This window comes from Polyodon spathula, chromosome 3, assembly GCF_017654505.1.
Source record: "Polyodon spathula isolate WHYD16114869_AA chromosome 3, ASM1765450v1, whole genome shotgun sequence".
NCBI classification, from domain to species: Eukaryota; Metazoa; Chordata; class Actinopteri; order Acipenseriformes; family Polyodontidae; genus Polyodon; species Polyodon spathula.
In genome coordinates this window covers 18,908,824-18,936,795 of record NC_054536.1, presented here as the reverse complement: position 1 = coordinate 18,936,795, position 27,972 = coordinate 18,908,824, and the positions used below count along the sequence as shown (strand labels likewise).

The window sequence follows — 27,972 nt, the reverse complement described above, 5'->3', positions numbered from 1 at the left end:
GTTTATGAAATGTATTTTAGCATGGCCAGCTCAAATCTGACAGTGTACAACGAAACTTAAACATGTAGGGAACATGGATTTATTTATTTAATTAATAAATTGGATAATACATAAAGAAATTAAGGCCACATATACAAAAGGTACCATAAGCAACCAAAAAAACAATTGAAAAATGTGCAAAAAAATAGTGTATTTATATTCGTGGCAGGGACCCTGATCATGTGGTGTAAGATGGACCTATTCACTGTGACGTACATCTGAGCCACAAACGCGAAAAACAAATACATATTTATCGGAAAATAGGTCCTTGTGCCTAAGACGTTGCCATTTCTTTGATGTCACCATTCAAGGATAATAATTTATAAAAATGTTTCTGTAAGTAAAAATTAACTGCACTCCACACTTGCAGTTAACTCGAAATCACCCTATTAAAAACCGTGACATTTTATCATGCAGTGTCATAGACAAATCCTTTCAAAATGACAGAAGCTCCAAAAAATAAAACAAGTTTCATTCAAATTGTTTTTAAAAGAGCGGAAAAATGAAAATACAAGATGACGTTTTAACTGATCTCATAACCAATCATGAAACCAAGGTTCAATAAATTATTCTATTTGTAGGGTTCAAGACATTTTGGGGACACACTCATCAAGTGTCAGTGTGAAATAAACATTGAATGTGCCCCTCTGGCTTGAACATCTAGAGTAAAGCTCTCATAAGACATGACAAGCTGCATTTTCTGGATGTCAAAGCAGAAAGACACACTCAATTTCACCAGAGCCGTCAAAGCTAACCATAACACTAAAGACTCCCTGTAAACTAAGACCAGCTACAGAAAGAGAAGGAATGGGTTTCATTCAGACACAATTATCTCCCCAGTTGGAGTGCAAACAGTTTTCAACTCCTTGGTTGTTGGGCTCATTTTTGTTCCAGTGGCTGTAGTCCCATTTCGATCCGTCGGTCTACACCCACGAACACTCCTGTGGAGTCAAAGGAAAAAAGGGGATATGAAAAACAAAGTTTGTTAGTGGAGGCTGACTGACTAAAAAAACACTCGGTCAATTTGTTTGTTTGCTTCTGTGGCAATGAAAATGACAGCTATCAAGAGCCAATGTGTGTTCCTGCTATCAGAACAAGTATGTCAGTGACATCCACCCCCATTGCCACGACTGTGAATTCAAAATCAGAGCTATCAGTACAATGAAAAAGTTCATGCCCATTACGTATCTCAATAGTTGTTCTTTCTTTGGCACAGCCTTGGGGTTACGGAATGCCCTTCTGGATTCCATTGTATTATTGTGGGAGTTTCCATGTGTGTTCTAATTTTTCCTGAGACATTGAGCCAAATGAAAAATTGCCCTATACATTTTGGGGTTCTATTGGCTCAGTTTATTTTACCACACGGGTTGCTGGTGTGCGGTGAACCACGGATTCCCTGCTGACCTCCCTAACCTGGTGGTAGCTTGGCCAATTGTGCGCTGCCTCCTAAGGACTCCTGGTCTTGGTCAGCAGTGACATAGCCTGGACTTGAACCAGCACTCTCCAGGCTATAGGGCGCATCCTTTGCTGGATGCACCACTTAGGAGCCCTTTAAAGCACAGTATTAAGCCCATGTAATAAACTGTGATTTGGAAATGCCTCGTGTCTGGTTGTTTAATGTGTTTTACTGCTCTTACCCAAACTGTTTTTAAAATGTCCATTGGTGGGGTGGCATATCGTTAGTAGTGAATAATATTTCAATTAATTTATCACAAGACTTATTAATTAAAGAAAAAAGAAAATAATTAACCCGGAGGTATATAATGAAACTGTCCATCCAGTTATTACAGATCACCATGGCTGAAAACTGGCTGTCTGGATTGGGAGCAGTAGAAGTTTTCTTGAAAATAGGTGTGAATTTCTCATGTGAATGAAAATGAAATTTTCCCTATCCGTCTCTGTGGCCAATATTTTCAGCCACAATCCTGATCCTCTTGAGCTGTTCTCCCACTTCACGTGTAAATAACTTCACATAGAAACTCCCCCATTGCCAAGCCTCTTCGTGTTTAAAACTGTTGTTCAGCATCATCTGCACTTGAGATGACCTTGTTTTTGTTGTAATGAAACCATAACTGTGTTTTTATCTTACTTTTTTTGTTTTAAATTTGTAATTGCCAATTTTTTTTATTTTTATTTTCTCCCCAATTTGGTAAGCCCAGTTATTGTTTATTTCAACCTGGCTCACTGCTTGTCACCCCAGCCCTGACTGGGGAGGTATGAAGACGGACACACATGTCCTCCGAAACGTGTGCCTTCAGCCGCCTGCTTCTTTTCACTCTGCAGGCCCGCCATGCAGTCACCTCAGAGCTACAGCATCGCAGCTCTGGGCAACTTACAGTCACTCTACAGGGGTTGCTGGTGCGCAGTGAACCGGGGAAACTCTGGCCGACCTAGGCCCCTCCTGTTCTGTGCCTCCGCTTTCCTGAGAATGCTTGGAATTTGAGGAAGGCTGAGGCCTGTGAATGTACAAGCAATGATTAGGTAGGCTAGGCTAGGAGATAAAAAGCCAGGTAGATAAAAGGCAAGCCATATGCTTGAATGTTGGTTTATGTAACCTGTCATTTGACAACTGACATTTATATCAAAATGACTTTCTGTTGTATTTTCTGTTCCAGCCGATTGAGGCTAATCTTCTCTGGGCCATATTTTCAAAGCATTTCCTCCAGTCTATAATTAATTGCTATTTACTTGAAAGGAGAATGTTCTATGTAAAAGATATCAAACATAAGCAAACAGCTTTAATATGTATGTAAAAGGACACAAATAGTAGTAAATACGTTGCTTGGTTCTAGTTTTCTTCTTCTTAAAAAAATTGCAGTTAATTAAAGACTGGAGTAACCGCTGGCCCCTTGGGCCATATTTTCAAAATGTTTACACCAGTCTTTAACTGACTCGTCTTTTGAGAGAGGCTAAACAGCCATTCATTTTACAAAATTAAAACCAGTCCTCTCAATGTAACATTTGTAACAGGATTTCTTCTCCTTGTTCGCCAGTGATAGTGCCCTTCTGTTTTTGTCATTTTATAAGCAGTGGTATCAGAACCCTATAAAAAGTAAATATACAATCTGCTTGTATTTCAGAGCTGGCACTAAACAGCAGAGCTCTGTAAATGTACCTGACTCTCTGTGGATTGTGTAAATGTACTGTACTACACAGTGGGTTGCTGTACTTGACTCTTGTGGATTGTGTTGTTGAAGTACCTGACTCTCTGTGGATTGTGTGAATGTACTGTACTACACAGTTAGTTACAGTACCTGACTCTCTGCGGATTGTGTGACCAAACGCCAGAAGGGGGTGACAGAATGTAAATAAACGAGGCCTCTTCAGAAAAAAAAAAAAAACATGTCTACACATCTATGCATGCTATGTAATTACCTCAGCATCTGCCCATGCCTTCGTCACACTGTAGTAGTGGTAGAACTGGCTGTTGAAACTGACCCCTCCATCTGAACAGGTGCTTTGGCACATGGACACCTCCCTCCTCACCCTGGGCTGTGAAGTACAGGACACCATGCACAAGGAGAGTGACAATTCACTTTAAGGGCGTGTGACAGAAATACAATGAGTTCTGGTTGTAAATCTCCCCATCGACCCGTGAGGGTGCTAAATAGCGAAAGGAAAAGTATCTGGACGGGCGTTTGATGCGATTAAGCAGACTTTGCCAGGCCCCCACTCTTACCACACCAGATTTCACCAAGAGATTCATCCTCCACACTGATGCATCGGATGTAGGTTTGGGAGCAGTCTTGTCTCAAAAAGTAGCTGGAGTAGAACACCCAATACTGCACATCAGCAAAAAGATGCTAACTCGGGAACGCAACTACTCCGTAGTCGAAAAGGAGTGTTTGGCCATTAAATGGGCTACTCACTCTTTACGATACTACATGCTGGGGCACTTGTTTGATCTTGTCACAGACCACGTCCCACTCAAGTGGTTAAACACGATGAAGGACAGCAATGCCCGAATAACTTGGTGGTATCCGAGTATGGTACATATGGTACACCGCGTGGGAATGGACCATCAAAATGCGGATTATTTTTCCCGGGAGGGGGGAGTAATGGCAAAGGTAGATTCAGCCGAGTGTACCTTCGGCTCCACTCTGACCAGTGGGATATGTGACAGAAATACAATGTGTTATGGTTGTAAATCTCCCTCTCGACCTGTGAGGGTGCTAAATAGCGAAAGCAAGTATCTGGACGGGCTGGCCTGACAGTTAGTTTCCGAGGTCGGGAAGTCGGTCAGGGTGGATGAAAGTGAGACTCTGCAGCAGGAACATGTTGACCTGGAAGGTAAATGAGGTAGCAGCTCCAAGCTATAAGCGCAGCTGGAATTGTTTACCAAGGGATCATGTGGGGTAGCATAAAAGGGGCCAGAGAAACGCTGATCTTTTCTTTCGCTTGGTTTGTATACGTAAACATGGAAGGACTAAGCTGCAGTAGAAACTGCTGAGGAATATTCGTGAGTGTTTGTTTGTTTTGAGTGTTAGTAATTGTCTTGTTTATTGTATCACTAGACGGCTAAACACGTTCCGGAGCTGCACAGCACGAACTGTCACCAAATAACCTGTTATCACCCACCATGAGCACTACTATACGCACCCGGGACTGGTGACAGTGTTTTAGTGTTGTGGGGCGGATAACGTTTATTGTTCGAACTGTAAACCCGTTTGTTGTGTATTGCCGGAGCGTTTTCTTTTGTTGGTCACCAGACCCGGATTATAATTAAAACCCCCGTTTCCTACCTGATTACAGATGTTTGTGATTTTTGGTTGCGCTGCATCACCTCTACACCTGTTCACAATCACCGGCTACATTGCCACAGGCAGCATACATGTTGGCAGCCTCCTGATCAGTATAATTACCTTCGCCTGTCAGGAGAGTGTCAGTTGAGGTTGTGAGTGACCTAGTGGCTAGCGAGAGGTGAAATTATTTGCTAGAAACGTGTTTTCTTTCTGCTGAATGTTTTCGATAGCTACTTCTAATCAAGCTGAGAGTGTATTATTCGCTGTCACACAAAGGCTTCAAGAGAAAATACACTCAGCTGGGTTAGATAGAGCCGTCAAACATTTATAAACAAAAGCAACTAAATCGACATTAAAAAAACAAAAAAAACAATGAAACCCCAATATTAACACTCTTAATCTGTTTATATAGAACTTGTGGTTTAAATGTTTAGAATGCATTGTCATCGACATTGTGCGTTTGAGATCTACACTCTCAGTGAAATTATAAGTCTGGTTGCTGCTGATAGGTTCCTGTGGGGATGTGACGTATTTAAGAATAGTTGGCAATCATCCGTTCGCTATTTTTATATCTAGATGTTTTCAAAATTCTAGTAGCTGCTGTCACAATGTGGATCAGATGACACTTTGATTTATTTTGTATTCAACTAAGAAGAAACAACTAAAGGCTACTCACACCGTTGAAAAAGTTTCTCTCGTTCAGTGTTTGTTCCCATTACTTAAACCCTTTACAGAGTGAACACCCTACCTGCAGCCCCAGTGAGAGCCAGGGCAATGCAAATCACAACTGCCACTGCTGGAAACATGATGACGGGAAAAGCGACACCAGAAGCATCACATCACTGCACAGCCTGGGACAAGCCCTTACAGAAAGGACTGGAAAGAAAACACCACTGGAACTTACAGTGACCCTAATAGCATAGAATACGGTACTGTGGTCCTAAAATGGATTCGCATCCGTACATATTGGTTCATATCATCAGGATACCCATGGCAAGTTAAAATATGAAAGTGTTCCCACTGTGGTACCATTCTACCAATGGACGCCTCATCCCATTGTCAAGGTGGGTCTTCAGCATGGCTAGATTATCCATGCCAAACCCTCTGCACTTTCTGTGTGAAGTGTCTCCTAGCCTCTGTCTTAAGCCTCACCTTAATTTTCAACTGTGTACTCTGGTCCTGGTTTTTGTGCTGCTCTTAAAGTATTTGCTTTAAATGTAAATTTTAATATGTGGAGTTTTCACTCCACATAGGTACGTTTCACATTGACAGTAGTATATTTTTTAATAGATAGAATAAGAATCAAGGCAAATCACTTAAACACTGCTCCAAATAGATACATTTTCTTTGAGGGCTTTTAATAACCTACTGTTTGTTTTTTCACTGAGTCTTGATGGGTTTTGGTCACTGTCTGGCACTGTCTGTCTTCGCATGGGGGCATATGGGAGCCTGGATATTGTCTATGCCCAGTTCATGAAGACAGACCTAAATATGGAAAAAAAAACCAGCAGGAAATTGTTTTATATTGAGCTGTTTTATTACTCGATGTATTACACTGCATCCATGGTACTGACCTGGCTTAAATCTGACCCTTTAGTCAAACCAGTCGGTGTAAACACCTGATGCAGTTTTTTTTTTCTTCTTATCACTGTAGCTGCTTTCACAAGGTATTTGTTTTGTACAGAAAGGTTTTGATATGAATATTCATGTTGTATAAAAGTCTGTAAAGTGATAAGGTCAAGTTTAGTCAAGACTCAAGAGAAGACGAGATAGCACAGCCGCTGTAATACAACACAAGACCAGGTAATTAATATATATATATATATATATATATATATATATATATATAGTATATAGTTGGACATAGTTGGGTCTTAATATATAAATTATAATTCACATGTGTGTTGTTTTTTTTATATATTATTTTTGATAAATGTGTTGTGTGTATCAACCTATTTATACAAATGTGTGTTTTGTTGTACAGGACTTTATTATTATTTTTCGTCATGAAAATTTTTGCTTTCACTGCTTTCATTTGCTTTCACTGGACACACCCTAAACTACTTTCTCTTTCCTCGATGGAACTATATGAGCTAAACTACGATTGACTGAAGGACAATCTCCTTGGCTCCTCTTGCCAGTGGCTTGCTGCTCGAGTGAGCCTGTTAGTTTATTGTTAACGTTGTACGGTTTACTTGACCGCTGTCACGCTCCTGCAGCAAGGAATCCTCTCTGGTTAATGTGTTACATTTTAGTTTATTTTTGCATGCACACAACTGTTTTATATATTTCTTTTAAATGGGGGGAGTTGACAGAGGTAGTCTAGTTTGTAACGAGACCATTCAATTGCTGACGGTTGTTGTCCACTCTGCATACATCAAAAAAGGAACAAATCTGTTATAACTAGTTTAACTTCACTATAAAAAAAAAAAAACATAGATACAATTATTTTATGCACGCTGCAATAATCTGTAACTAGTTTAATTAACTTCATTACATGAAACTGATAGATTTAAAATGTGTATTATTGCATTATCTATCTATCACAATTTGCTATACATTATCGTTGATGTGCTTGAAATGTTTTTTCTCCCGGATAAGAGTTTGTGCGGGAACCAACCACTCCAGGTCTTTGCCCTCAATAAACACAAGTTTTGTAGCGGAGGGTTTCAGATGATTGGCCAATATCTTTTGGCATGCTCTGAAATCCATTTGCCATGTATTGGAACTAAATGTCCTGTGCAATTACAGGAAAAACAGCCCCATAGAAGGATATTACCATCTTCATGCTTGACAGTAGGTATGGTGTTCTTTTTCTCTGTACGCCTCACCAGACCTTCTCCAAACGTAACGACTATCAGCGTGACCACATAGCTCTATTTTTGTTTCATCACTCCAGAAAACCTTTCACCAGAACTCATACCCATCATTCAAATGCCATTTTGCAAACTTTAACTTTAAGGTCCTTGTGACGTTTTCCAAAAAGTGGCTTTTTCCTTGGCATGTGACAATTGAGACCTTCACCATGCAACACTTGACCTGTGGTTGAAATGGAAATCCCAGTCTCACTTGCAGCCAATCTAACTTTGAATCTCTTTGGCAGTCAATCTCGGATTGTTGTTAACCTTCCTCACAATTTTTCTTTCTTCCAGACCAACTGAGTGTTGTGACAATACCATGAGTCTTGTACTTCTTGATAATAGAAACAATAGTTGAAATTGGGATACTCAAATGCTTGGAAACCTTCTTGTATCCTTCTCCAGCTTTGACGATAAATAATTTTCTGCCTGAGGTCTTCAGATGGCTCTTTACTTTTTCCCATATTGACTTATTGGTAATGACAGCAATCATCCTATGCCTAACCCTTTCATACTCTCTAAGAATGTTCACCTACAAGCCAACATTTTCTAGAATTAGGTTCTGCATTACCATATTGTAATTTCTAGCACCTTGTAGACAATACTATCACACTGAGTGTGTGTGTGTGTATATATACAGCTCTGGAAAAAATTAAGAGACCACTGCAAAATTATCAGTTTCTCTGGTTTTACTATTTATAGGTATGTGTTTGGGTAAAATGAACATTTTTGTTTTATTCTATAAACTACTGACAACATTTCTCCCAGATTCCAAATAAAAATATTGTCATTTAGAGCATTTATTTGTCAAAATGACAACTGGTCAAAATAACAAAAAAGATGCAGTGTTGTCAGACCTCGAATAATGCAAAGAAAATAAGTTCATATTCATTTTTAAACAACACAATACTAATGTTTTAACTTAGGAAGAGTTCAGAAATCAATATTTGGTGAAATAACCCTGATTTTCAAAGCACAGCTTTCATGCGTCTTGGCATGCTCTCCACCAGTCTTTCACATTGATGTTGGGTGACTTTATGCCACTCCTGGCGCAAAAATTCAAGCAGCTCGGCTTTGTTTGATGGCTTGTGACCATCCATCTTCCTCTTGATCACATTCCAGAGGTATTCAATGGGGTTCAGGTCTGGAGATTGGGCTGGCCATGACAGGGTCTTGGGTATGTTTATAATATATTATTGTGAATTAAAAAAAAAAAAAAAAAAAAAAGTTGTTGTAAAATGTTTTTTAAAAAATGGTAAAATATATAGGCCTATGTATATTGCTGATATATATTAAGTAATTGGTCTAAAAATGCCTTAATGTCTAATTTGTATAAGGGTCCGTTTACATAATTTTAAAAATAATGGGAAAAAAAACAGAAATTGGTTAGTTGATCTTGAGTTTATAAATGTTACAAACATACGATTTACACAAACCGCAGGATTTACACCGCAGTACATACAGTTACAAGATAGTGTCCTGCAGTAAATAAAAAAGTTGCTAATTAAACCGCAACCCTAGGCTGATAAGCAAATATATATATATATATATATATATATATATATATATATATATATATATATATATATATATAAATAAATAAAGTTGGTGAATGTAAGAACGTTTATGGATTTAAAATAAGCAAAGCACTTATTTTAATGGTGTTTATCTTATTTTTAAATTCATAAAATGTTCTTAAATTCACCAACTTTGTCCGTTGCTGCACAGTGTGTTTTTTTTAACTGCCATATAAATCCAATAGCCACATATCTCAGAATCCAGTCAAATAAAAGAATAATAATAATACAAAAACCGTACAGTGACCTAAGGATGATTTAAATATTTTAGATAGGCTACTCAAAACACAGCCTTGCACAGAACTTGCATTAAATGGCAGAATATGTGTAGCACCTCTACAGCTTAGCCGTCGTGTATTGCTTTGTAGGTTTCACTATTAAATTATACAACTATTAAACTATTTCAAAAGTCATATAGAGTTTCTCATGTTTTATTAGGCTACTCAATTTAAAACATATTTTAGGCAGATGCTTTTAAGCGACATTACGTTAAAAAGATGACAGACAACTAAAATAGAATAATTATATGATTTCTATAAAATGTGACATTTTAATAATGGCCTATATAAGCTGAATTTGATCAGTTATTATAATTTAATAAATGGATTGCAGAGTATTAAGCATGGTTTATGTACTGTCATGTATATGTAGGTGGACAGGTTACCGAAGAATTTGTAATGGGTGTCCTTGAGTGGAGAGATTTAACACCTTTGGCTTTGAGCAAGGTGGTTTTATCCAGACTTCAACAGGAGAATCATTCTGCGGTAGACACAGAACCTGAGCCCTGCACAGCAGCAAACAATGGTAGACTAAACTCAATTACTCATCTGTATTTGTTACACATTTTATGCTAACTGACAGTTAAATTAAGGCAGACAGTTGAAAAATTATTTTGTCTATATTCCAGGTGCATTTATTTGGCCTCACGCAGCGGTTATACTGCTGACCGATACCTGGGGGGGACTCAAGGAGAAATTTGAGTCCTATAATGAAAAGAAATGAAGCATGGGAGATGGCAGCAAAAAAACCCAACAATTACCATGTCACTTGGCAGACATTGAAGTAATCAATTGAAGTAATTATTGAAGTAATCCGGTATATAAAGTAGTAGTAAAACATATAGTTAAAGAGAATTAAAATAACAGGTAGATGCTAGTCCAAGAAATGACAAAGTAGCCTGTCCTCAAATAAGGGCAATTGGTTAACTGTAAAGCTGTGCTTTGTTATTTTGTATTTTAGGTTAACATTGGTTTCCCAGCAGAGAATATAATCTAGAAATGTTAAAACTGTACAGTAAGTAGAGCTCAATCACCAGCTGGTACACCTCTTAGACAACATCTAAGAGGTGTACAACTTTGGCAGTTTTATCAAATTGTCTTTCATTATGCATTAACTATAGTAAAACATGATTGTTCATATGTAATGCCTGCATTTTAACACAATTTCAATGTATAAGGGACACGTTAGGATTTATAGGGCATATTCATCAACATCCCCCTCAGTAACTGTTTTTGTGCAGTGTTTTCCGTATGTCATATTTGATTGTATTTTTGATTTATTGACTTCAGAAAAGTACCACTATTTACTGTATCACATCTTGTTACCAAGTTACATGCACAAACCAAGTTTAAAAGAGAAAGTAATGTAATGTTTGCTTGTGACAGGGATCGAATGACGCTTGGTGTTAGATCTCCCTCCTGACCTGAGAGGGTATTAGATAAAGGAAGCAGAATACCCTGGACTAGAAGGCATGACACTTTATTCCCGTGAGTAGGTGGAAGTTGGCTGGCTGTTAAAGGGACTGAGCTATGGTACCCGAACTCAATGGCCCGAACAGGGAAACGGTGTGGCATCTGAGGATTGGAGGAGCGGATGTGCTTGTTAACTAAGGGGTCATGAGCGAAGGTATGAAATAGGGGCGTAGCAAAGTTATCTGTTCCTTTAGGTTAGTGTTAGTGTTAAACCTACAAGAAGTCTGTTTTGCCGTATTGTGAAACCTGTGAGTTTGTCTTGAGTTTAACTGTCTGTTTCTTAATAGACTACCAGTAGCACGATCCAGAGCTGTAGCGAAAGCCAGCATAAACCCAGACATCACTTTCACCCCTGCATTTCACAGAGAACTATAATAAACCACTAGCACTTATTCACTGGCACTAAGAAATGTGTTTGTGTTTTGTGTTTAGTGTTGGTGTGTTAAACTGGACTTTTGGTTGCAGGTCAAACCCGTGGGATTTTTACAAACTAAGTGATACACGCCGCTGTATTCACTGACATAATTTACTATTTACAGGTGTTTGCCAGAAGGCTGGACATTGCAGTAATTTCATTAAACACACTTGCACCTGTTTGGAATTGTCTGTGTGATTCTTACCTGTACTGCACTCACCCGTATCCACTCACCACTTTGCCACAATGCTATATTATATAAGGTAATCATCGCAGAACTCAAAGTCTAGCTAACAATCTGTAAGACTTTGCCTCAGACAACTCAACACTGTCCTGTCATCCACTGAAGGCAGAACAACTTTTTGAAGAACACGCAACACTTGAGGTAAAGCAACTCTTATGGTATGGTATAATGTGAGTTTCATTGGCTACTAATTTGATTTTAAATTAACTATTTGTATTCCAATCAATAAAGTTTATATAAACCATGGCATGCAGTTAATAGATATGCATAAAAATAATGTTCTGCAAACATTGTGTCAATTTTAAAGTGGTTTGTATTCCTGTTGTTAGTATTGGAACCACAAATATTAAAATATCAGTAAAGTGTCAAAGTAGATATTAACAAGGTTTTGCAAAATGCAAAAAAAAACCCTAGAAAATTTCTGTGGTTCATGTTTTCTTTTAGATTTTCATTTATATAGGATTTAGATATGTACAGCTATGGCCAATGTTTTGCATCACCCCATGGAATTAACTAATTTTGTTTCATAAAGTGGAACGAAACCTGCTGAAGAAGTTTTTGCAAAGGCATGTCTTTAATTAAATAGATTATGTGAAGTCTCTGAACAAATCCTAAAGGACTGAGAGATTTTATATATTAAACTTGCTGTGGATTTGGCCATTTTACAGGTGCAGCAGGTCTTTGGAAATGTGTTTTCATTGAATGCAACCGTGCATAACAGTGATTGTAAAGGAGATGACCGTCCTAATGCAGAATACTAAATTGAGTCGTTGCAGGTGGGAAAATGTCATGCGAGTGCTCCTGGCAAAAAGCCTGTTGTATACTATTCTGTTGCCCATGTTACTGCTGCTATGTCTGTAAGTATGAATAGATGTGTTTATTTAATTCTGAAAAAAATCTATATGCAAATGACGATTTTGGAGTGTGCATTTGATGAAATATTCTGTTTTCCTGTAAAGAGTTGCTACTAAGCTTTTATTGTGATTCTGTATCAAAAGCTTACATGTGAATACATTTTAAAAGAAAATTGGTGCTAATGGCACCTGTGATGGGAATTGTATTTACTGTTTATTTATTCATCACCTTCCTATAGGGTTACAGGAGTCTGAACCGCAAAACAGCACAGTGACTACACTACCAGTCAGGAGGAGAGCAGAGCCAGGTAAGAGAATGCTTCGATGTTAATAAAAATGTGTAATTCATAATAAATCATTAACTGCAAATATAATAAACTAGTCAAAAGTCCAGAGGGCAATTTTGGTCGCTTCCATGTTCAGTGAAAATGGATAATGTTAATGTTTATTATGTGTCAAATATTATTATAAACCTCTGTCCAGTCAGGTTGACAATCGTGTGGTCTTATAAATTCATTTTTAGTTTTCTTTTTGTGTGTTTGGCCTGTCTTGTATTCCAGACATCTTCATTGTGGAATATGAGAGAACACCAGACTGTAGTCAATGGAGTGATGATTGTGCAACATGAACACACTGTGGCTGCAGTTTAGCAACAAGGGAACATGGCTGTGGTGGGACTCGAGCAACTTTTCATACGCTGGGTGGAAAAAAAACAAAAACTATTTGATGCAAAAAGCTTTGAGAATCTGTCTGGTTGTGTTTATGCCTTAAATACTGAAAGCTTCATTCACCTCTAGGAATAATTCCAAACAAAACTGTCCCTTGTTTATTACTTCAAATAGAACTGTTAGGATAAATACATTTTAGCCAGTTTAGCATCAGTATAGTTTTAGCTGTAAAAACAGTGGCTCACATTTCTAGAGGAGCACATCCGGCAATCTGGTACTGTTTGTCTTTCTATGAAAGTGTAAACTGCATACTGTTAATGGACCTGATCTGGTCTCACGGTGAATGTGCCAGCCTACAACTTACTCAAGACAGTGAACATGACACTATTATAGTGAGAGATTGCTCAATCTGAGGATTACCACACTAACAGAAATATTTACCCATTTTCTTTTCTTTCATTCATTTATTTACATGACCACTTAAATCCAATAATACTGCATATTGTGTTTGGCATGGATTCATATTTACATAGTGAGGACTTTTTAAAATAAACTTCCTGCAAATATATTTTAAAATATATAATAGTCTTAATCAGGGTGAGCCCATAAATGAACTGTGCAGAACATTGTCTTGTGTTTATAATAAGCTCAATGTGTTGCAAAGTGATCTGGAAATGCAAGCAGTTTCACAAATCTTTGAGGGCAGTTTTAAAGAATGTCTTTTAATACTAATTGCATTTAAACATAGACTATCCCTCTACTAGTTTACCTCTTTAGTCCTGCAATATATTTCCTACTCCCTGCCCCCTCTTACCTAGTTTAAAGCATTCCTCACTATCTTGTTGACTCTCACCTGGTGTGTTGGATCACTAATACTAGGTTCTCTCTGACTCAGTCCAGTAGCTTGTCAGTCTGGTCTGTTGCGCTCCAGCAAAAATGGCAAGAAGGAGGGCACCATTTTTCAATATTGGGTTTAAATGTTGTACCAATAACTGCTTTTTATTTTTAAAAGACCGCACTATGTAAATATGAATTCATCAATACAATAGCGACTTCTACTATACATGCATGACTTATGGGAGTTCAGCAGGTTTGGCCGGGTGATTTAAGAAACGGATGTAATAAGAGGATAGGTCAGTCCTCTTGTTAGTGTGTTAATTACCCCTTTTCTCTTATAAATCATGTCACACTGTCCCGAGTGAAGTATCTTTAGGCTGGTACATGTAACAGATGGTTTCACTGTGATAACTGAGCTCAACAAGGTCTGATGACAAAACGTAGAAAACATTCTCTGTAGCACCCAGCACTGAATTTAAAACAAAGCCGAGCAAAGAATATTTGAACTGCTGACATGCGTGTCATTACACCAATTAATAAACAAGCCATAGCAGAACATGGTGTACATGTTATTGTTTGTTTTGCCCTTTAATACTGCATGTTGGAATCACAGGTTCTGTACAGCATTGTGCAGATCTGCCATTTGGTGCTACTTGTGTTTGTACTCAATAAATGCTCATACATAAAACAAAACAAAACAAAACAAAACAGTAAAACATTAGGTTTCCCAGAGTTCTTTACTTTTGCCCCCCCACTTTACGCGCCCATGATGACTTTCATGTTTGGTGATCGGATAGATGATTGCTTTAAGCTTATTCTTTTCGAGCCCTTAGCAGTAAGATACAATGGAATTCACTTTACAGTAGTCTTAGCAGCATCTATCATAGGTACAAAAAAAAGTCTTGTTTGTACTGCTAAATGTATTCAATTAGCATCTAGTTGAAGTAAAATCTCTTGCACCTAATTCATAGACTGAAAACAGGAAGAAAACATTTGTTTTCCACAAATTTGTTTTAAAAAAGACAAATATGGGGCTTAATATATCAGCTTGCTGCAAACTTACAGAACAAAAGTTATAAAAAAAATGCCCAGGAGGATTAGCATCTATTGAAGCATTTGTGGGACTTGTATAGGCTACTGGCATAATGGATCCACAATAACAAAAAATATAACATTCTACAGTCAAAAGCCTTGCACCGTCCCTGCGGAAATTGGATTCAGGTTTATTATTATTATAAATAATAATAACAACATTATGTAGTGGAAAATGTGGGCAAGCAGGGTAGGCCATTCTAGATTTCCTACCAGTATTCTGGAATTGTACTCTACTAAACATTTGGACTGGATTTTTTTTTTTTAATATATCAATGTAAAGTGATGGATTTTAGCTTCATTCATAGACTGCAATAAGGATCATAATAGCTGAAACTACCCTTATGTAGAAACCATGTATATATTGTATATGTATACAAATATAAATGTAGTCAATAACTGTTTAGCAAATAGTGCAATGATAGTGCAAAGCGCTCTCTGGTGGAATGGTGTGTGGCAGGCTGGCGAGTGGATAGAGGCCCAGAGACAGACTGCAGTTCAAAAAAATACTAATTTTATTATAAATAAACACAAAAATAAAGTGCACAAGGGCAAAACAAAAAGGCTTAAACACAAATAAAGCAAGACACAAAAAGCAAAACTTACAAAAAAATAAATAAGGTTTCCAGGCTGGGCAATGCCTTCACTGAATGTAGCATTCACAAAACCAGCAACCCAAAACCCCACCAACCTACTTCCTCAGCTCCCTCCTCCCCAGGATGAGAAGTAGAGGCCTCCTTTTATGTCAGGTAGCTGGGCGCTGATTGATCATTAATTAAGTTAATCATTTAATCAACTAATCAACCCCAGCCACCTGAACATAATAAACCCAGGCAGGTAGGGGAAATTAACCCCATCCCTGCCAATTTAAAAAGGGCAGAGCTTTGCTCTGCCACATGCTGGTATTTTTTCTTTTTGGCATCTGTGAAACGATATGTCTGGTTTTTTTTTTGGCATCTGTGTAACGATATGTCTGGTTTTTTTTTTGGCATCTGTGTAACGATATGTCTGGGGTTTTTTTTGGCATTCTGTGTAAAGCTATGTCTGGGTTTTTCTGTTAATAAAGTATGGCAGGCCACACTTGCGGTTTTTCAACACAACCTAAAGACCTCTTGTAAACCCAAAATATTTAAATACTCCCTCCCATATTTAATATTAATTAGATCATTTGAATTTTAAAACAAAACCACATGCAAACCCAAACCTGCCCAAAAGGTACTACCAAAACTCTTTTCAAAATGTCTACTCTAGTGCACCGACAGTGTAAGGACTATGCCCACATTGTCAAACAGGCAATAATAACGATCCATGATGTGACATGGAACAGAAAAGCCATATGGCTCTTCCTGCAGTGATTTAGAGGACAGATCTCAAACCCCGGAGCATTTGAGCCGACATTCTGAAAGGAGCTTTGAAACAGACTTTAAATTACAAGTGTAAAAAGTTGTCAGGATGTTAACAATGAAAATAAATGACAGGTATGTTATTTAAACAGTTGTAGCAACACGTGGGGACACGTAACGTTCTGTTTTTGGGAACCCCACTACTTACTACTTAATCCACCCTTTAGAGTGATTGGGTTACCCAGTCTACAGCATGAATGTTCATTGTTGATTACAGTGTTTACTGAATAATGTTTACTGATGCTCCTGTTCTAAAGAAGTGCGTGAGAATGTTTAATTATATGTACTTCTCTTCAAGTAGTCCTCACTGTAAATATGAATCTTTCAAACACATTAGACACTATTATTATATGTGCATGAGAGTTCCAAATATTGGATTTAAACAATGGTGTAAATAAATGAATGAAAGAAAAGAAAATGGGTAAATACATCTGTTAGTGAGGTAATCCTCAGATTGAGCAATCTCTCATTATAATACAGTCATGTTCACTGTCTTGAGTAAGTGTTAGGCTGGCACACACACCGTGAGACCAGATCAGGTCCATTAACAGTATGCACAGTTTACACTTTCATAGAAAGACAAACAGTACCAGATTGCCGGATGTGCTCCTCTAGAAATGTGAGCCACTGTCTTTACCGCTAAAACTATACTGATGCTAAACTGGCTAAAATGTATTAATCCTAACAATTTTATTTAACAGGTGTATTACCTCTTTCAGAAAACAGGAGCTAATGAAAGACTGAAGTAAACGCTTTGAAAGTATGGCTCATAGTTTACCCTTAGAAACCTGGAGAGAGGTTGCTGCAGGACCACGTTGCAAAGTGGGAGAGCCAGAAGACAGGTGCATGCCTGACAAGATCTAGCAAAGCAGAGAAAAATAAATCAGATTGCCACAAAGTCTGATAACCCAAATGTCGTATTTTATTGCTGGTTTATCTGTGGAAATCTTTTGGATTTGAACCTCACACAGTACATGCTGCTTGCTGAGAAGCACCTGCACCAGCTCACAGCAGCCTGAGGCACAGAGATGCAAGATAAAAATGAGAGCAGGCAGTATGAAAAGAAGACACAAAGCAGTAGTTGTCAGGGGGGCTGCAGACTGAATGACATACAGTATAAAAACAAGGGGAACTCCCAGACAGCATCTCACCTGTATAACCAATCATATACAATGGGGTTCAGCCAGGATGGGACTAAGCACCAGCTGGAGGAATGGATAAGCACACTCTCTTTAGAGCTGGTTTGAATGTTAAGTGGAAAGTCTCTTGTCAGCCTTCAAAGTCTGCTACTGGTATAAGAAATTATGAGAGGGGCTGTCTGTTTACTCCAATGTGTGTGCTACACCTGTTTGCGCAGCAACTGTACAGGCACAGTGAGGCATGTTGCTATTGCATAAAAATATGTGCGGCACAGTTAAACAAGAAGAGAGGGTGAAGGTGTTAATATGTACAAACACGTTTATTTGGGTTTTGAGGCAAAGGCATTCACAGGCCGATTATCAAAGATCCTCACTTGCTCTCATGCAGAAATGTACTATTTTCAATTGATCCATGTTTTTCTTTTCCCCCTCTGCAGCTCACAATCAGCTGTTCATGTATTTGTTCCTATGGTAATGAAGTTCTCTTTGCTTTGCCAAAGAGGAGCAAACAGCAATATTAATGAAAATAGACTGAAAGCAAAAAAAAAACTGAGACAAGGTTTGTTAAGAGAAAACGAAATTAAGCTGTGAAACACGCCATTTGCTTTGCATGTGATCACAAGCACGTCCACACCTAGGAGCTCTCAGGGTGACGATGGCAGGGGCAATTTCAAATGAAAAATGTTCGGTATATTGTACAAAAGGAAAAATAAATATTATTTAGTCATTATTTATTTTGCAAGTGTCATATAAAACATTTTGATGAGTTTCCATCAGTGGCGGCTGGTGAGGCAGAAAAAAGGCAGAGGGCTTGGGGTCCCCTTTTGGTGGATAATAAAATAAATACGCACTTCCATTGTTCTGTGCTTAAAAGCAGACAGGAGTTTATAACAGAGGCTTGCCTCTCAGGCAAAAAAACACTCTGGTCTCCTCCAATTAAAACCTGTGCTCAGATCACGTCATCTGCTACTGCTAGGACTGTGTTTCATAGCAGTTAGGATTTTTCTAATGGAGGCTTGCCTCCTCTGAGCAGTCACAATTGCTGTTAATATAGGAAGTTTGAATAATAGGGTTGAATAATTGTATTCAGTTTTATATAATTCTACTTTGAAATTTTAAGGAGGCACTGCTTCCCTTGCCTCCTCTGAGACGCCTCCACTGGTTTCCATGTTTTAACAAAACCTCCCAGCTTCCCTCTAACATCCTGCAGTAGCTAAATTCAGAAATGGTGAAATTAAGTTCATGCATTTAAAAAGTGCAGTTTGTGATGAATGAATTGAATAGAAAGTCCACACTGATTTCCACTGATAATCCTGTTTTATAGCTTGCTCCTCATTTTACACCACCATAAAGTAATTCTACTCTTTTTGCTCTTCTTTTCAGAATGTAAACTGGACGTCAGATAATGAGATGCACAGGCGCCAGTGATTGCTCTGAGTTTTGAAAATAGTATTTTGGAGCAAAGCTATGAAAAGTGAAGCAAGGCAAAATTAGCCCACAAGCAAAACATTCTGAAAACCGGGCTGTCAGTGTTATCGTTTGGGTTTTCAGCACTTGTACAAACAAAGCTGTTTCGCTTATTTACTGACATTTACTACACTGTTTGGTTTGAAGAAATTCTGAACATTGCACGTGTGTCCAGTTTCACAATGAGGTTGTGAGAGGATCTTTACAATCATGTAGAAATCACTGTCTCAAAGTTTAATGAATTTGAGCAAACATTAAAGGCATTAGAACTTGAAAGCCTCTTCTGACAGAAGCATCTGCACAGATACACAGCACGCTGAGGAGCAGAGAGATGGAGAGGGGAGATATCTGTACACCATGTCTGTGTGATAGGAGGAGGAGGAGGAGGGAGGGGGGGGTGTCTGAAAACACTGAAACACAGCTCAGTGTGGAAGGGCTCATGTCACAGTGTGAGATCAGTGTTTAACACAGCTCAGTGTGGAAGTATCCATATTACTGTATGAGATCAATGTTTAACACAGCTCAGTGTGGAAGGTCCCATGTTATTGTATGAGATCAGTGTTTAATACAGCTCAGTGTGGAAGGCCCCAAGTTACTGTATCAGTGAGATCACTGTATAACATAGCTCAGTGTGGAAGGACTCATGTTGCTGTATGAGATCAGCTTAGTGTGGAAGGGCCCATGTTATTCTATGAGAGCAGTGTTTAATACAGCCCAGTGTGGAAGGTCCCAAGTTACTGTATCAGTGAGATCACTGTTTAACATAGCTCAGTGTGGAAGGACTCATGTTGCTGTATGAGATCAGCTTAGTGTGGAAGGGCCCATGTTATTCTATGAGAGCAGTGTTTAATACAGCCCAGTGTGGAAGGTCCCAAGTTACTGTATGAGATCAATGTTTAACACAGCTCAGTGTGGAAGGTCCCATGTTATTGTATGAGAGCAGTGTTTAATACAGCTCAGTGTGGAAGGCCCCAAGTTACTGTATGAGTGAGATCAGTGTTTAACGCAGCTCAGTGTGGAAGGACTCATGTTACTATATGAGATCAGTGTTTAAGACAGCTCAGTGTGGAAGGGCTCATGCTACTGTATCAGTGAGATCAGTGTTTAACGCAGCTCAATGTGGAAGTATCCATATTACTGTATGAGATCAGTGTTTAACACAGCTCAGTGTGGAAGGGCTCATGACAGTGAGAGATCAGTGTTTAACACAGCTCAGTGTGGAAGGGCCCATGTTACTATATGAGAGCAGTGTTTAACACAGCTCAGTGTGGAAGGGCCCATGTTACTGTATGAGAGCAGTGTTTAACATAGCTCGGTGTGGAAGGGCCCATGTTACTGTATGAGTGCAGTATTTAACACAGCTCAGTGTGGAAGGGTTCATGTTACAGTATCAGTGAGATCAGTGTATAACACACTTCAGTGTGGAAGGGCTCATGACAGTGAGAGATCAGTGTTTAACACAGCTCAGTGTGGAAGGGCCCATGTTACTATATGAGAGCAGTGTTTAACACAGCTCAGTGTGGAAGGGCTCATGTTACTGTATGAGATCAGTGTTTAACATAGCTCAGTGTGGAAGGGCTCATGTTACTGTATGAGATCAGTGTTTAACACAGCTCAGTGTGTAAGGTCCCATGTTACTATATGATTGAGATCAACATTTAACAAAACTCATTGTGGAAGGTCCCATGTTTTACTGTATGAGATCAGTGTTTAACACAGCTCAGTGTGGAAGGTCCCATGTTACTGTATGATTGCGATCAACATTTAACAAAACTCAGTGTGGAAGGTCCCATGTTTTACTGTATGAGAGCAGTGTTTAACACAGCTCAGTGTGGAAGGGCCCATGTTACTGTATGAGTGCAGTGTTTAACACAGCTCAGTGTGGAAGGGCTCATGTTACAGTATCAGTGAGATCAGTGTTTAACACACCTCAGTGTGGAAGGGCTCATGACAGTGTGAGATCAGTGTTTAACACAGCTCAGTGTGGAAGGGCTGATATTACTGGATGAGAGCAGTATTTAATACAGCTCTGTGTAGAAGGCCCCAAGTTACTGTATCAGTGAGATCACTGTTTAACATAGCTCAGTGTGGAAGGGCTCGTGTTACTGTATGAGATCAGTGCTTAACACAGCTTAGTGTGGAAGGTCCCATGTTATTGTATGAGAGCAGTGTTTAATACAGCTCAGTGTGGAAGGCCCCAAGTCACTGTATGAGTGAGATCAGTGTTTAACGCAGCTCAGTGTGGAAGGACTCATGTTACTATATGAGATCAGTGTTTAAGACAGCTCAGTGTGGAAGTATCCATATTACTGTATGAGATCAGTTTTTAACACAGCTCAGTGTGGAAGGGCTCATGACAGTGAGAGATCAGTGTTTAACACAGCTCAGTGTGGAAGGGCCCATGTTACTATGAGAGCAGTGTTTAACGCAGCTCAGTGTGGAAGGGCCCATGTTACTGTATGAGAGCAGTGTTTAACACAGCTCAGTGTGGAAGGGCCCATGTTACTGTATGAGTGCAGTGTTTAACACAGCTCAGTGTGGAAGGGATCATGTTACAGTATCAGTGAGATCAGTGTTTAACACACCTCAGTGTGGAAGGGCTCATGACAGTGTGAGATCAGTGTTTAACACAGCTCAGTGTGGAAGTATCCATATTACTATATGAGATCAGTGTTTAAGATAGCTCAGTGTGGAAGGGCTCATGCTACTGTATCAGTGAGATCAGTGTTTAACACAGCTCAGTGTGGAAGGGCCCGTGTTACTGTATCAGTGAGATCAGTGTTTAACACACCTCAGTGTGGAAGCAGTTACACTGGCAATGGGCAACATTTCTCAAGCACAAGAGCAGTGCAGGTTACCGGGTAATGCAAAACATTCTCTAGCAAAGGGACAGTGCTGGCTTTTCTAGGACAAAGGAAACATTTTTTTTAAAAGATTAAGATTTATTTTTCTGAGTAGTTCAAAAAAAAAAAAATCTGAAAAGCTCTAGAAGTATCTGTATGCTGCATTTGTAAATGACGCATATCCCTTCATAGCGCGTGTATTGTGTCATGCAGTGTGGTCTCCATGTCTCCCGCTGCACACTTTGCTATCAGCGTTCATCAGTAAACTTGATTCTCTACTCTGCACCTGCATCTGTATCTTCATGTTTCATATAAGGACATGTGTGGAATCTGAGATTGTAATTGGCCCATTAGGAACCCCCTCACATCTACCGATCAGTACTAAAAAGGTAACCGAGTCAGAGAAGCGGCATTACAAGTATCATTTACATATACGCAAGGCACAGTTGATTGTTTAATGATATTCAGAAGGTTTCTCAGTCAGTGTGCTGAAGGAAGGCTCAACATGTGGGTGATCTGGATCCTCTTCATTGGAGTCCATCTGCACACCTGTAAGTACCGAACTGCGGTTTTAATAACATCGTAACACTGTAGAACAGCGAGGGAGCTTTGGAATTCGCTAGTGTACACAGTCATCAGCATTTTGGATTTAATTCGGGAATTAACAAAAACAGTAATGGGTCTTTGTTAACATATATATATATATATATATATATATGATTATATTATATAAATATATATATATATATATATATATATATATATATATATTCACTTAATGTTGAAAATGTTGCCCAGTGATTGCTGTTGTGTTGAGATTTAAAATGAACAGTTTCAGTAAAGTCTTCATATTTTTCCAATTGAAATGCCTGCTCTTGTTTACATTACACATTTAAATCTGTTTTCAGTTTATATATCTGGTCATTTATACGAAATATAAATATAAACAATTAAAACAAATGTTTAATTAAGTAATGATACCCGACAGACAAGTGACCGACTGCGGTACAAGTTCTGTCGTGTAAATACTTTTAAAGACGCCCCCACCCACCAAAACACATTTTTTAATAAATGCAAATCACGACTGAAATTGACTTGAAACACAGTAAAACATTTTAAAAAGGAAAAACCAAAATGGTTCAAGACAAAACCCCTGCCACCATTTTACTGCAATAGTATCAGTTTTCTCTCAACTCTGAAGAATATGCACAATTCAAGCAGAATTGTGGAAAACAGGTGCAAATTCTTTAACTGTTGTTGTTGGTTTTTTTTAAGGACATCACTTTCACTTTAATGATTGTTACCATCATCGTACTCATACAATTTTACACGATTTAGCTGATTTCATTTTTTTTTTTGTCAGATTTTCAGTAATTGACACCAGAAAGAGAAAACAATTATTAGTTATTGGACCCAAGTTTTAAGGAAGGGAAAGGGATAGTTGTATATTAAGTTTTCCAGCTAGCTTTTTTTTTTATAATAAAGCCCAGGGTCCAGGATTCATGCGTTTCACTCTATAGTTCAGACACCGCTGACTGAAAAACTGTTGTCAGAGCAATGGACAGAAATCTTGGTAAATGCAGTTTATTCCTAATTTTGTAGATTTCGCATCAACTGTCCCGGTGTCCCAACCTTTTCCCCAAAACCATAAAAAAAGTCCCGGTTTACAACTGCGTCAGATAGTCTCCTTAAATAATTTACATAAAAAATCACTCCTATGTAACTGAAAGGTGGGTTTCAGTCCAATTGCTCATGAGGCGGAGTAGCAGGGAGGTTGAATCAACTCAATTCGCTGAGGATTAAATAAAAAATAACAAAATGTGTGGATTACAGTAAAAATAATCAGTATTTTGGGTAACTAAAATCACCATATTAAAGGGCAATTGAGAAAAAAAAAGAAAAAATGAACATAAAAAGGAAACAAGAAAACCAGACATGCCAAAATGTAAGGGCATTTTTAACAGTGATCTACACAAATAATCAGTTTCTGAGTAAGAAAGGAAAGGGTGACTGTGATGTATTTTGCAAACATTGTGAATCAAGCTTTTCAGTAAATATTAAGGGTCACTTGCAAACAAGCACTATAGTCAAATAGGAAGCCTTCTTAAAAAAAAAAAAAAAACACTACTGTAGTCTATAGTTTTAAAACTATTTTAAATATGTGTCCCGGTTCTGAGCGTTGGAAATTTGGTCTAAGCTTAGATGAGCCAACGGTAATTAATACTGAAACGCACACAAATACACAAACCTGCACTTAGATCTTACTTAAAAAATAAAAAGTTGCCGGCACTTTTATTCTTTTACATGTTTTACAAACAGTTCACACACCATGTTCTCTTTTGTGTACAAGGTACCTGAACTGAGGAACAGCTCCATGCAGTTAGAGGATTTTGTTTTACTATTAGGTATTACTTAGGCTATTGGAAAAACCCACGACGCAACATTATCCACCGCGGGGATACTGAAGCCTACAGGGTACTCGATCACAGATAGAATAGAAACAAAAACTAGATCTAATAGCAGTAGAACCCTTCTTGCTATGTTAAATGCCCTCCTCGCGGTCCTTACTAGTTGGTAAAGCTCTTCTTCACATTCCATTGCTTATATATTATCTTCACATTACAATTCATCATTCTTTTCTACATCTCTGTACATTTGAGCTTGTTTAACATAACAAAAGGGCCTCACAGATAACGCTTTGTAACCGCCAGAGTAAAGCAGATAAGAGACACTCACGATTAGGGGTGGGACTTTGTCAAAGTAAAAATATGTCAAAGTCACGGCTAAAAATAGACAATTTCACGGAACGGTCATGGCTACAAAGATATTTTTTGTCTTATTTGATTAATCTTTCCAAACCATCCCTTCTTGCATTATTATTATTATTATTATTATTATTATTATTATTATTATTATTTTTTTAAAGCATTATACAGTTAGTCAGCTCTGGTTATGACCTTGCTGATAATAATCAGTATTTTCCTTTTTTTTTTTTTTAAATATAAACTAAGAATCACGGCAGTCAGGATTTTGCCACAATTAGAATCTCATAAACATAATCATAATCTGAATTTCAACTACAATCGTAACAATAATCATAATAATAATCTGAATTTCAACTACAATCGTAACAATAATCATAATCATAATCTGAATTTCAACTACAATCGTAACAATAATCATAATCTGAATTTCAACTACAATCGTAACAATAATCATAATCATAATCTGAATTTCAACTACTTATTAAGCTGTTTCCCTGGCTTCCGATCAGAAAGTAAATCAAGGATCTAGTTATAAAATGTTTTAATAAAAAAGCAAACAGAATAAAGCATTATATGTAAGAATTTTCATTTTTTATATGTTTTGCCTTTTTAACAATGTCATGCACCATTTAGTTTTAAAAATATTAACGCATGTTTTTACCTTGTAACTATCAATCACTGTGAGCAGTTCTCATTGATTAATTTACTCTCCGGTTTAGACACTGTGAGAAAAGTGTATTTTGGGTGAGTAAAATGCAACGTAACCTTAAAGTCAGGAGTACTTTCAATAAATACTGTACACTGTTTTAATGCTAACTTATGCATTAATGCAGCCTTACATTTTAACCTTAATGTTACTTTTCACTACTGTACAAAACCTTGGTCTTACAATAAAAACCTCCTTTTCCTTATTTTCCACCTGAAAAAAATCCAACTATTTATTTTTCGCAGCCATTTAAGTCCTGCCTTAATATGAATAATATACTCTATGCAGTTAGCTACTGCGAGTCTCCTCCCATTAGTACTATAGGCTGTTACAGCTTGGATAGTTGTTTTCTGTAAATCTTTCTTTCTCTTGTTCTCTCCCCAGAAATAAAAACATGTCCAAAATGTTTATTTTAAAAACTATACCGACACTGTACTAATGCAAATAAAGAAACAATAATACTGTATTCCTTATTGATCGTCTTGCTGTAGCAATATAACGCATCCTGACTCGCTCCTAACACAGAATATTATATTTATTATATTGATTTACCTTCCAAAACTGCAGCTGGCAGACAGGTAAATTGATAGGTTACGCTGAGGGTGACAAAGACGGCATCAAAAAATCCTAAGGATCAACAATCCAGTCGCTTATTCACCAGTCACAAACACGCATTGCAAGTGAGTCGATTCAAACGTATGTTTTTATTTTTATTAATTTAAAAATAAATAAATATTGTAAACCCCAAACTTATTGGTGACGTGTTTCTGGTAATTCCCAGACATGCTACAGTTGGCTGTCCCCGCGTTTCTATGATGTGTTCTCTTTCTAATACATGGATTGAATTCACAATTGACCAATGGCGCGGCAAGCTCGATAACATGCGAACTCAAAATTGCTATGCGTATTCTTTACTCATTACATTTTAATATCACACGTAATTAATATTATGTTTTCAATATGTAAAATACCCAGTACGCAGCTTATCTGGAGAGCTGACTGTGAGAGAGCTTCCTTCGACTAAAAGTATTTTCTGGATGTAAAACAATTGTATCGGACGTACTCATGACGCAGTGGTTGCCCAAGTTTTGTTTGAGGGCCGCCTAATAAAATTCACCAATAATTAAACACCAATATATTAAATAAATATAACATGCCGTTATATATAGTCCCAAGACGTATGTATTTTCGCCTGCCTTTTCTTTTTTGGTTTCTGAAATGTTTTTTTTTTTTTTTAAGGTTTGATTTTATCATATTTGTATTTATACTTTATTGGCTGGTTTAACATACCCAGATTAGCACTAATCGTGGTTTACCTTACTTAAATTAACATTGGGTTGCTACTTGTGTATGTCTAAGGGGACATCCTAAAACGCTACGGTTTATGTGCTTAAACGGAAAAAAAAATAATACTATCCTAAAATAAGTCGTGGTTTTCATTAACATAATAACGTTACGCATTAAAAAAATAACTTAATGTAAAATGCGCTTAATATGCAAAGAAGTTATTTATTATGTTTACCGCAATTTAGTGACATCTATCGAGATTCCTTAAAAATGTCTACAAATGTTTTCAAATGAAACAGTGCCGTTTTTTTTCAGTCATCTGAATTTATACAAACCAGTGGCAAAACAAATCAATCCAGAATATTGTATATCAGTCAACACGACTCTCCCCGTTTTTAGCCCCGCGGTTTAATTAAACAAGTATGATTTATTTTAAGATAAAGTGTTAAGCTTGGTATCTGCAGTCTGTAAGCATTTGTTTTGTATTTCAGCACATTAAATCACGTTAAGCGCTTTTCACATTACACGCAGTTCTTAAGCAGGTTGTTGGACTTAACGTGATTATTATAGTGTGTATGTTAATGAAACCCGCGACTAATTAGTGTTATTAGATTTCAAGCAACTTACCAAGTTTCTGCTTGAGTGGGATTTGCGCACTTTATCGGCGATCATTTGAGACAGTAATCACCAAATCACCTCCCTCCTGGCTGTGCGTGTGTCTTGTTTTCGTGTTCTTAAAGCTACAGCAGCACCGCGCTGCGATGTGCGCTGCTTGTACCGATATTGAGCTGAAAATTAACTCATTCATTGCAAGTCTCAAGGTTCACCCGTGAAATTCATTTTGGGGGAGTGGGGGTCAACACGAAGAGGTATACATTACCAATCTATATCCCTGTAGCTGCTACGCAAACTCCGTCCTTACTCCAAAGAGAGAATTGCCTTATTGTGTCTCAAACTGACGGTTTGTCCGCGCAAGCCTTCTATGTTTCTGTACACAACAGGTCGTTACTCGGACAGAGTCGAAGGAGAGGCTGTCAGACTGTCAATGTGTCGTTCACACAGAAATTACCACAGAAATAAAAGAGAAATGGACATCATTGGGAATGTAATTATTAAAGTAAAAAAATATAATGTTCTTTATAATGCCAGTGTCAGTGGTTATAAAGACAATACAAAGAAAGAAGTCACATTGTAAAAAAAAAAAAAAAAAAAAAAAACAAACGATGAAAAAAAAAAACAATTGGAAATTGATGGTATGTCTATCTTTCTTTATTTCATCTTAATT

General features: G+C 37.8%; 1 long non-coding RNA gene across 2 annotated transcripts; it reads right to left on the bottom strand.

The window, feature by feature from the left end:
• Nucleotides 1-34: 34 nt before the first annotated feature.
• Nucleotides 35-27,533, bottom strand: LOC121312804. Of its 2 annotated transcripts, XR_005949909.1 has the most exons (4): nt 27,315-27,533; nt 3,415-3,531; nt 2,376-2,495; nt 35-980 (listed from the first exon to the last, which is right to left on the bottom strand). It is a non-coding gene; the product is annotated as an uncharacterized LOC121312804 (long non-coding RNA). The 2 variants fall into 2 exon arrangements; XR_005949908.1 differs by lacking the exon at nt 2,376-2,495.
• Nucleotides 27,534-27,972: the final 439 nt, after the last annotated feature.